The sequence below is a fragment of the Loxodonta africana genome, unplaced genomic scaffold (assembly GCF_030014295.1).
Source record: "Loxodonta africana isolate mLoxAfr1 unplaced genomic scaffold, mLoxAfr1.hap2 scaffold_43, whole genome shotgun sequence".
In the NCBI taxonomy this organism is placed as follows: Eukaryota; Metazoa; Chordata; class Mammalia; order Proboscidea; family Elephantidae; genus Loxodonta; species Loxodonta africana.
Window position 1 is genome coordinate 330,697 of NW_026975144.1, and position 10,000 is coordinate 340,696.

Here is a 10,000-nt window from a genome sequence, read left to right on the forward strand (position 1 = left end):
CGAGGCCGGTTCGCGGTCCCAGACCGGGGACGGCGTGTGCGCGGGCCGGCCGGGCGGGGCGGGGTCGATCGACGTCGGCGAGGGAGGCGCTGCGGGGGCGGCCCCCGGCACGCCCATCCCCCCGGCCCAGGGGCACATCGCCGGGAAAGCTCCCGGGTGAGGAGGTGGGCCCGCACACCCGCGCACCGCTGGCGGCACGGGACGGGTGCGGGCGGGAGGCGGCACACAACGGCGCGGGGGCCGTCCGCCGGACGGACCCCCGGCCCCACCGCACCAGGCGCGCGACGGGAGGGCCGCACACTCACACGCACACACGGACGCGCGCGACCCCGGCGCCAAACGGCTGGCCCGGCGAAGGCCCTCCCCCGACTCGCAGGGGGGAGGCGCGGGCCGCGGCAGGCGAAGGGCGGCGCGCGGCCCCACCGCGGGGCCGGCGGACCTCTCCCTCCACACCGGGCGGGAAGGAGAGGGGGCTCTGCCTGCGAGCCACGGTCGGTGGCTTGCGCGCAAGGCGAGGGGCAGCGGCTGGGGGATCCGGCACCCCCAAGGCACCCTCGGAGATGACTAGAGAAGACTTTCTTCACCGAAGACGGGCCGTCCCCACCCATCGCCCCCCACGTTGGGCCCCCGCCAGGCGCCCGAGGGCGCCCCGGGGATGGGCGGGGGGGGCCTGCGGTATTGGTAAGCACCAGCGGGGGGGTTAAGGCACAGTGGGCCTCTGCGGCCGGGAACGGAGCCTGCCGCCTCGTGCTCACGGCGGCTCTGCCTCACCCGGGGACGGCGCGTGCTCCCGGCTCCGTGCTGCGTCCACCCTCCACTCGGGCGAGGAGGGAACGGGTGGGGCACCGCAGCGGCGACCGAGGGCCTCGGAAAGTCACGCCTTTTGAGTCGTCCGTTTTTTTTTTTTTCCGTTTCTCTTTTAAAGCTTCTCCGCCTCATCCCGCCTCACCGGAGCCAGGCTCCGGCGAGCGCGCGGGGCCTCGCGGGTACGCGCCGCGCACACCCGAGGCTTGCCTGGGCACCTAAAAGCCCAACACACCCCCCGGTCTCCCTCTGTAGAGGGGTCCGCGCTCTAGGGCGGCCCGCGGGGGGGAGGAGGTACGACAGAGCCTAACAACGGACCGCCGGGGCCCAGCCGCGGCTACGCAGCCTGGGCCCCCACCTCGCAAGGGCGACTTCCCTCGGCACCGGCGGAAGCAACACGCGGGCCCTCCTCCTTCCGCTCTCGCTTGCCTCACGCGGGTCTCGGCAGGCACCGGGGCGGGCACGCACGCGCGCACCCCTCTCTCACCCCCGCCTTCTCGGGATCAGGCACGGCACCCTCCCGCGAGGCGTGCGTGCTCTAAAGGTCTTACCCCGCTCGACCCCCCTTCTTTTTTTTTTTTTTTTCCTCCACATCCTTTCTCTCCCTCTCGGCCGCACTCCTGTTTTTTATTTCTCTCGGCTCGAGGGGCGCACGCCCACACGCGTGAGCGGTGACCGGAAGGGTGGGCTGGGAACGGGGAAACGGCACCGCCACCCGGCCTCAGGCACCTGAGGGACGGCCTGGAGCGTTCCAGGGGCACCGCCAAAGGGCCACTCGAGGCGCACCGGCAGCACCTGGGTGGGGCGCGCGGGTGCGCCTGACCAGAGAGCCCCCCCGCCGCGGGGGGCGGGGGAGGGCCCGACGCGAGGCAGAACACCAGGGCCACGAGCAGAGGCTGTCCTGCTCGGTCTCAGGACCCCGCCACCGCCGACGCTGGCCGCGAGGCCGCGAACGAGGGCAGATGAGCGAGGTCGGGCCGGATCCCGTGCCCCTGCCCCTCTGCGCACCACCGGCGGGCGGGGAGGAGGAGCGAGGGGCCCGCGCGCTGAGCGAGAAGAGCGGTCCCATTCGCCACGAATGTCCGTCCCTCGTCTTGGCGCGGCTCGGACCCGGCCCGGGAGAGCACGACAACACCACATCGATCGGGTCAGCCCAGGCACAAGCGAGGAGGAGAAGACCCCCCCGCCAGGGCTGCCAGGAGGCGGGCGAGGACAGCCCCGGAGAGGACCCGCTTTCTGCCTCGCCCGCCCCGGCTGCGGAAAGGTGGCCGCGAGGACCCCTGCACACGGAGAACGCCTGACACGCGAGGCACGTGGGCCTGGGGGAGGGGGGGAGCGGGGCACACTCTGGCGAGCACCGCGGCCACCGCGGGTGCCTGCGACAAGGGGCACGCGGGTCAGAGGGCCCGCGGCGCCCGTGCCACGCCGCCCTCGGGCACTGGAGACCGGGGGGAGGCACCGCGGCTGGACATCTGGACGCGCGAGAGCCGGCGCACGGGCCCCAGGCGGGCGGCTCAAGCGGGGAGGAGCGGGGGAGGGCGTGGGCCGTCGGTGGACCGGCGTCTACGGACCCGTCCAGGTTTCCCATCTGCTCAGCGGGAGTCACCCAGCGAGGAGAGCGTGTCAGCACCAATCTGGTGGCCCAAATCGCCCGTTTTGGGCGAGAGAAAAGCCACGCCCCGCGGCGGGAGGGGCCCGCTCCCCACGGCGAGCCCCCGGAACTGCGGCCCGGCCATCGGTCCGTAGCGCGACCCCATGGCCCCCAGCGCCCCGCCCCCCCCCCCCCGGAGCTCCCGGGATCCTCTGGTCGACCCGCGGGACGGGGTGACGGAGCTGGCCGGGGCCGCGCGGGCGCCCAGAGCCAGCCGCCTGCGCTGCGGCCAACGCGGGCCGGTCGGGGAACCCTCGGAGGGGGGACTTGGAAAAAATTCTCGGGCGGCGGGGCCCCTCCGAAGGTCCGGGCCCCGCGCGGGTCCGTGGCCGGGCCGGGGCGGGCCGGGGGCGGCAACCTCGGCCCGGGGACCCCCGGAGCGGGACTTTGAAAAAATTCTCCGACGGTCCGGACCCCACGCGGGACCGCGCCCGGGCCCGGGGCGCCCTCCGCGGGCCACCCCGGACCTACGCCGGAGGCCCCGGTGACGACCGGGCCGCGCGAAGGAAGGCGCGCGAACGGCCGGGGCGTGCCTTGTCCCGTTCTTCTGCCTGCGCCGTCTCGGTGCGGCCCGGTTCGGTCCAGCGCCGTCTAAAACACGGCACCCGGGAGCGCGGCGGCGGCGGCGGCGGCGGCGGCGGCGGCGGCGACGGCCACCGCCTCGGCCACATGAAGCTGCGGGCCCAATTCCGGAACGTGGCTCTGGCGCCGGCGCCCCACCGTGGCCGGGACGATCCCGCCGACGCCGCCGGCGTCCCGAGACGTCGCCTCGGCCAGCGCGGCCACAGCGCCTCCCATGTCGCCGGCGCCGGAGCTCCGGAGGAAAACGATGTCAAAGCGGCCGCCAGGTGGCGGCCGACAACCGGCGCGGGCGACAGCGGGACGGATCCGGATCGGCGGCCGGCGAGGGCGCGTCGCCGGGCGGCCGGACACCCGGTCCCGTCCCGGCTCCCCCCCCGCCCCCCTCCCCCGCCTCCCAGCGCCGCCGCCGAACACGTTTCTCGGCGCGGGGCGGCCGGAAGGCGTTGGGGCCGGCCACGGCGCGGGGTCGGTTGGGCCAAGGGGATCCACCCGGCCGGGCCCTTTCCCGCCTCGGCCAGGACGATCCTGCCGACGCCGCCGCCGGCGTCCGGGAACGTCGCCTCGGCCAGCGCGGCCACATCGCCTCCCGCGCGTGTCGCCGGCGCCGGAGCTCCGGGGGAAGACGATATCAAAGCGGCCGCCAGGTGGCGGCCGACAACCGGCGCGGAGTGCAGCGGGACGGATCCGGATCGGCGGCCGGCGAGGGCGCGTCGCCGGGCGGCCGGACGCCCGGCCCCGTCCCGGCTCCCCCCCCGCCCCCCTCCCCCGCCTCCCAGCGCCGCCGCCGAACACGTTTCTCGGCGCGGGGCGGCCGGAAGACGGTGGGGCCGGCCACAGCGCGGGGTCGGTTGGGCCAAGGGGATCCGCCCGGCCGGGCCCTCCTCAGGTTCCGGAGGTGTGAGCAGGCTGTGTGGCTGGCTGCTTCTCCCTGACGGAACAGCAGTGGAACGACGGTACCAGCCCACTGCAGCAGCCGCTCTGGGAATGGTGCCTGAGGGCTCCCCGCGGGGCAGGGCCGGTAAACCCTCTCTGCCCCTGAAAGGTCTCTTCCTGCCGCTGCCCCTCAGTGCGTCGTCTAAGCCCGCCTTCGACGGTCAGGACTCCCCGCTCGTCGCAGACATACTCGTTCGCTTGTGTTTCCGGGTCTTTGTCGTCAAGAGAGCTAGGCGGAAGCGTCAGCCTATTCCACCACCTTGGCCCCATCTCCCAAAGTTCCGATCCAAGGGGGTCCGGCCCAGCCGGGCCATTTCGCCCCTCAGCCAGGAAGATCCCGTCTACCCCGCTGGAGCCCTGGAGCACCATGCCGGCCAGCCGGCGTGTCCCACTCGGGGGGGGCCCTGGAGGGAGGGAGGGAGGGAGGGAGGGAGGGAGGGAGGGAGGGAGGGAGGGAGGGACCCCGGGAGGACCCCGGGAGGACCCCGGGAGGACGCCGGGAGCCAGGCCGGGCTCGAGGAGACGGAGCGAAGGCCCCGGGCCGCCGTGGCCAGCGCGCGCCCGCCGGGACCGCTTCCCATCCCGTCGGCGCCGCAGAGCTCCGGAGGGGGACGGTATCGAAGCGGCCGCCGGGTGACGGCCGACGACCGGAGCGAAGGGCGGCGGGGGGGTGGAACCGGGTCCACCTGGGCCCCGGCCGGGGCTCGAGGGTGGCAGAGGGGACAGACTCCCCCGGGCCGCCGGGGAAACCTCTCGGGAGCGTCATGGGGCGCGCGCGCGCGCTCGCCCCCGAAAGGGCCGAACGGGGGGGGGGCGCCCGAGGGGATGAGCGTCCACCGGGGGCGGGAGGGAGAAGAGAGCACGTCCCAAGCGTCGGACGGGCAGGTGTTCTCCGATCCGTATCCTTTGGACGGACGCGACAAACGGGACGGGATGAGACCGCCAGTCCCCGAAGTTTTCCTCCTCGTTCTTTGAGTGCCCGCGTGGCGCAGCAGGCAGACCGGGAGACGTTTTCCGCCGTCGTCCCTGTCGCCGAGCCAACGGTACGCGTGAGGCGGGTTGAACGGGCAAATTGCGTCGGGAGGGAGGGAGGGAGGGAGGGAGGGAGGGAGGGAGGGAGGGAGCCGTGCGTTTGCCGGCATCCGCGTCGCAAAAGAAAACCACGGCCGCCACCGAGAGCGTTCTTCCTCATCGCTTTCCATCCTCCCGCGACGCGGGCGGGCAAACGGGGGGCGGGGGGGAGGCCGGGAACGCCTTCCCAGAGCCGGTACGGACCGGCTCTGGGCCCCCCGGTCCGACTGGGGAGACATCTCACCGAGGGAGGCCCTCGAGGCTCTCGGGAGCGAGGCCGGACTTAGTGAGGTCCAGCGGAGGCGCGGCGGGCCAGCCGCGAACGCCCGCCCAGAGGCCCTCGGGCGGCTCGGCCCGAGCGAGTGCTCTCCGGGCTCGCGGGCGGACTCGGGAAGGTGGCGTCTCCGGGGCGGGGGGGGGGAGGGAGAGGGGTGAGTCGGCGTCTCGAGCATCGAGAGATCTCCGGCGGCTCCCGAATGTGGGCGGGCGGGCGGGCGGGCGGGCGGGCGTGTGTGCGTGAGTCGTGGGGGTGGGGGGTGGAGTGCCCGAGGGGGGTTGGGGGGTGGGAGGCCGAGAGCGGGGCGGTGGGGGGGTCGGAGGGTGGGGGCGGTGGGGGACCACGCGCCTCGGGCCCGGGGGGTGGGGTGCTGAGGTGGGCGGGGAGTTGGCAAACGTTCCGGGTGGCCTGGTGCGTGTGCGCGCGTGCCTGCGCGCGTGCGTGCGTCCGTTCGCGCGCGCGTCCCGGTGTGCGTGCCTGCGCGCGCGCGCGTCTGTGCGGGGGCGCGTCTTTGCGGGGGCGTGTGCGCGCGTGTCCGGGCGTGTGTGCCTGCGTGTGCGCGCGTGACTGCGTGCGTGCGCGTGCGCGTCTGCGGGCGTGCCCGTGTGCGTGCCCGCCTGCGTCTGTGGGGGCGCCTGCGCACGTGAGCGCGGGTCTGTGCGTGCGTCTGTGTGTGCGTCTGTGCGTGTCTGTATGGGTTTGAGTGCGCGTCTGCGCGTGAGCGCGTGTCTGAGCGTGTGCGCCTGTGCCTGCGCCCGCGCGCGCCTGTGCCTGCGGGAGCGGGCGCGCGCTCAGGCGGACGGGCAGCCCCCCGTCGTCGCCCTCGGTCCGCCGAACGGGCGCCCCCTTGGCCGGATGGAGAGGCTTTTCTCCGCGCCCACGAGGGGAATCGCAACGGGAACCGTAAGGCCGCACGCCGGCGGCGCTAGCGCCGCCTGCCGACGAGGGCCGCCGCCGCCGATCCCCCCCCCCGGCCCGACCCCCAGCCCCCCAACTCGGCCCGCGGTGAGGGCCGGGGCCGTATTCGGCTGGAGGGGGGGGACGGTAAGGCCGAGGGCAGCGTCGCCGTTCCCGCGTTGCACGCGTCGCCGTGCCGCGAGCGTCTCCCGGGAAGCCAGAGGAGCGAGGTGTGTGAAGCCCGTGCCGCGCGCGCGCGGACCCGACCGGGGTGTTCCGGGACGACCGACCGACCGACCGGCCGACCGGCCGACCGTCGTCGTGGAAAGCTCACGGCGGACTGGACATCTGACGGGCCCCTCCCTGTCCGAGCCGACCTCCCGAGGTACGTAGGAGGGGAAGGGTACGGTAGGCTGGTTCGGCTGGAAGCCATCCCACCCCCGGGAGGCGTCGATCGACGGGGAGGCGGGACCGGGAAGGCACCGGTTTCCAATCGGACGATGGCTGAACCTTGGGCGACGGGTACGCGGACTCCTCCGTCTTCGCCCGAGTTCGCGACTCTCTGCGGGGGGAGCTTTCCGGGAAGCGGGTGACGGGCGCGCGTGCCGTCGTCCCGTGAAGGCGCGCTACTACCAAGAGGCTCCGAACGCGGGCCGTCCTCGGGGGGCGGTTTATTTTTTCTCAGTCGGGGGGGACCCCCGCCACAGGGAGAGAAACACCCGAGTTGGAACGGTGCTCGGGTGGGGAGTAGGGCGTGGCGGTGAAGACTGACGTTCGTCATCGTCGTCGTTTCCGTTTAGATAGAGAACTGACTGCGGCGCCGCTGCCGTCGCGTGCCGTCGAGCGGCTCGGGACTCGGAGCGGCCCTAGGGGAGAGAGTCGAGCCGCCCCACGGGCTTCCCAAGGAGGAGCCGGCGGATCCGAACCGCCGACGATCTCGGTCGGCAGCCGAGCTCCGAGCCGCCGCCGCCGCCGCGCCGCCGGGGCTCCGTCTTTGCACTCGGTCTCCGGTACGCGGCGAGTTGGTTTCGCCCGAGGGGCGGAACGGCTCTCGAAGAGGAAAACCCGGTTTCAGAAAAGGAAGGAGACAGGCAGAGGGAGGGGGAGGGGGAGGGGGTGGGCGGGAGGGGTGGGGGAGGGGAGGGGGATGGGGGCAGGGGAGGCGAGGGGGAGGGGAGGGGGAGGGGTGGGGGAGGGGAGGCGGTGGGGGGAGGGACGGGGAGGGGGAGGGGGAGGGGAGGGGAGACGAGGGGAGGGGAGGGGGAGGGGGACGGGGGAGGGGGGAGGGACGGGAGGGGGAGGGGGGAGGGACGGGAGGGGGAGGGGGAGGGGAGGGGAGGGGAGGGGGCGGGGAGGGGGAGGGGATTGGAGGGGAGGGGGAGACAGGCATACCTGGACGCCGAGCCAGCCCGGTGACGGCGTTAGGTAGAAGAAGGACGGTAGGCGCCCACGCGCTCACGCCCGTGGCTGCAGATACGGACACGCAGGCGCGTGCACGCGCCCGTGCGCGGGCGGGCGGTACGCACGTGCCTGCCCGTGCGTACCCGCGCGGGTACACGCGCGTAGGCGTGGGCGCGCCCACACGGGCGCGCCCGCGCCGGTACGCGCGCGCCCTCGGGCGCGTCCGTGCCCGTGCGTACGCCTAGGGGTGTGCACGCGCGGGCGCCCGCCTCTACGTACCTGCCCGAGGGCGCGCGCGCGCGCGCCCGCGCCTGCACGCGCCTGCACCTTCGCACGGGCACCTGCGCGCGGACCTGCCCGCGCCCCCGCCTCTGCGTGGGATCGGCGAGAGCCGAAAGCGGTACCGCCGCCGCCGCGTTTTCAAGATCCTTTGGCTCACGCGCCCCCCCACCCCCTTCCGGCCACCTTCGGGGGGAAAGCCCAACTTCACGGACGGGCGGAGCGGATAGCCCTTCAGCTGCGCCTCCCTGAAATAGAACGGGAGGAGTCACGAGAGCCTTAGGAAACGGAGCGAGGCGACGAGAGGGTGCGTCGAAAGGCGGGCGTCGAGAACTCCGGCCACAGGCGTTTTCCTTCTGTAGGGTGTAGAAAGCACCCCGCCGCACGCACCCGGCGTTAGGGAGCTGTCTCGAGGGCCGCGGTTTCTACTCCGCCGACTCCTTTCAGTTGAGACGGGGCGCCTCCGAGCGTGTGTGTGCGCGCGACCCGAAGGCGGTCGTCGAGGGACGACGGCACCCTCGGTCCGCCGAACCCCCGCGCCCTCGGACGGACGGGTGGAGAAGCTCTCCTCGACGTCACGGAGGCGGTCCCGACTGAAACCGGAGGGGCACGTGCCGGCGGCGCTAGGCCCGCCGCCGCCGAGGACCGCTGGCGCCACCCCCCCCACCGCCCACCACGCACCCCCAACCCCACCCCGCCTGCGCCCTTGCCGTGGGCCCCACGCTGGCGATATCCGGATCCAGTCCGACGTGGCCGCCGGCTGCCACCCGCCAGGCGGGGAAGAGGTTTGGAGGCGGCGGAGGCGGTGGGGGCGGCGGGGGGCGGCGGGGGTGTGGGCGGTGGGGGGCGGAGGAGGAGGAGGAGGAGGAGGAGGAGGACGGACGGACGGACGGACGGACGGACGGAAGGACGGGAACGCGCCCGCGCGCGCGTGCGCCCGCACCGCAGGGTGCCCTCCGGAGACACGGACGGGCCCACGGAGCACACGGAAACACGGAGATGGACGCGAGGGGGCGCGCGCGCGCGCGCAGCAGACACAACCCCGGGACGCCCGGGAGACACAGAGGTAGGCGCGGGCAGGCAGAACACGCGGGAACGCGGACGCGCGGCACCCACGGACACGGTCCGCTCGCGCACGCGCACGGGGGCCCGGACGCACGGCGACTCGCACGGACGGCGCGGCCGAAACACGGGAAGGTACGCCTCAGGGGCACACGCCCGTGGATCCCCCCAACAGAAGCCCGCCCGCGGCCAACCCCCGCCGCCCCCCCCCGAAGCGGGACGCCCACCCGCGCGGACGGAGGGAGGGGCGCGACGGGGCGGACGGCCGCGCCGCAGCGCTTCGGAGGACACGGCGCCCCCGCCACACACGCGCGACGCGATAGACGCGTCGCGCGCGAGACGGGGGCACGGGCACGAGGTACGTACGCCCGGCCGCGCGCCCGCGCGGCATCCCGAAGAGGGCGCGCCGCACTCGGACGGACGGGGCCGCGCGCGCGCGCGCGCACCGGAGAGGCCACGCGCGCACCCGCGCGGACACGTACGCGCACGCAGCGGCGGCGGCGGCGGCGGCGCCCTCCGGCGACACGGACGCACGCCCGGGGCACGCGGAAACGCGGAGACGCACGCGCACAGCAGACGCACGCACGGGACGCTCGGGAGACGCGGAGGTAGACGCAGGCAGGCGGAACACGCGGGAACGCGCGTCGCCCCCGCGCACACGATACACGGAGCGGGCGGGCACGCTCCACTAGGCGCGCGCGGCCTGCACTTGACGCTCGGGGACGCGGGCGCGGACGCGGCCCCGTACACGCGGCACCCACGGGCAGGCGGCACGCGGGCTCGGACGCACGCCCGGCGACGCGCGAGGACGGAGAGACGGCGCACCGGAACCGCGGGCGGGAGACGCGAACGAACGGGCGCCTCCCGCGCGGCGCGGGGGGACGCCCACGCGGAAGGCGCGGCACGGCCACACGCCCGCGGCGCCCCCGCGCGCCCGCCGTCCCCCCAAAGTGGGACGCGCTCGAGACGGCGCACGCGCACGGACGGTGACCGCGACGCACCCGCGTCCGCCCGCCCGCCCGCACGCACGCACGCACGCACGC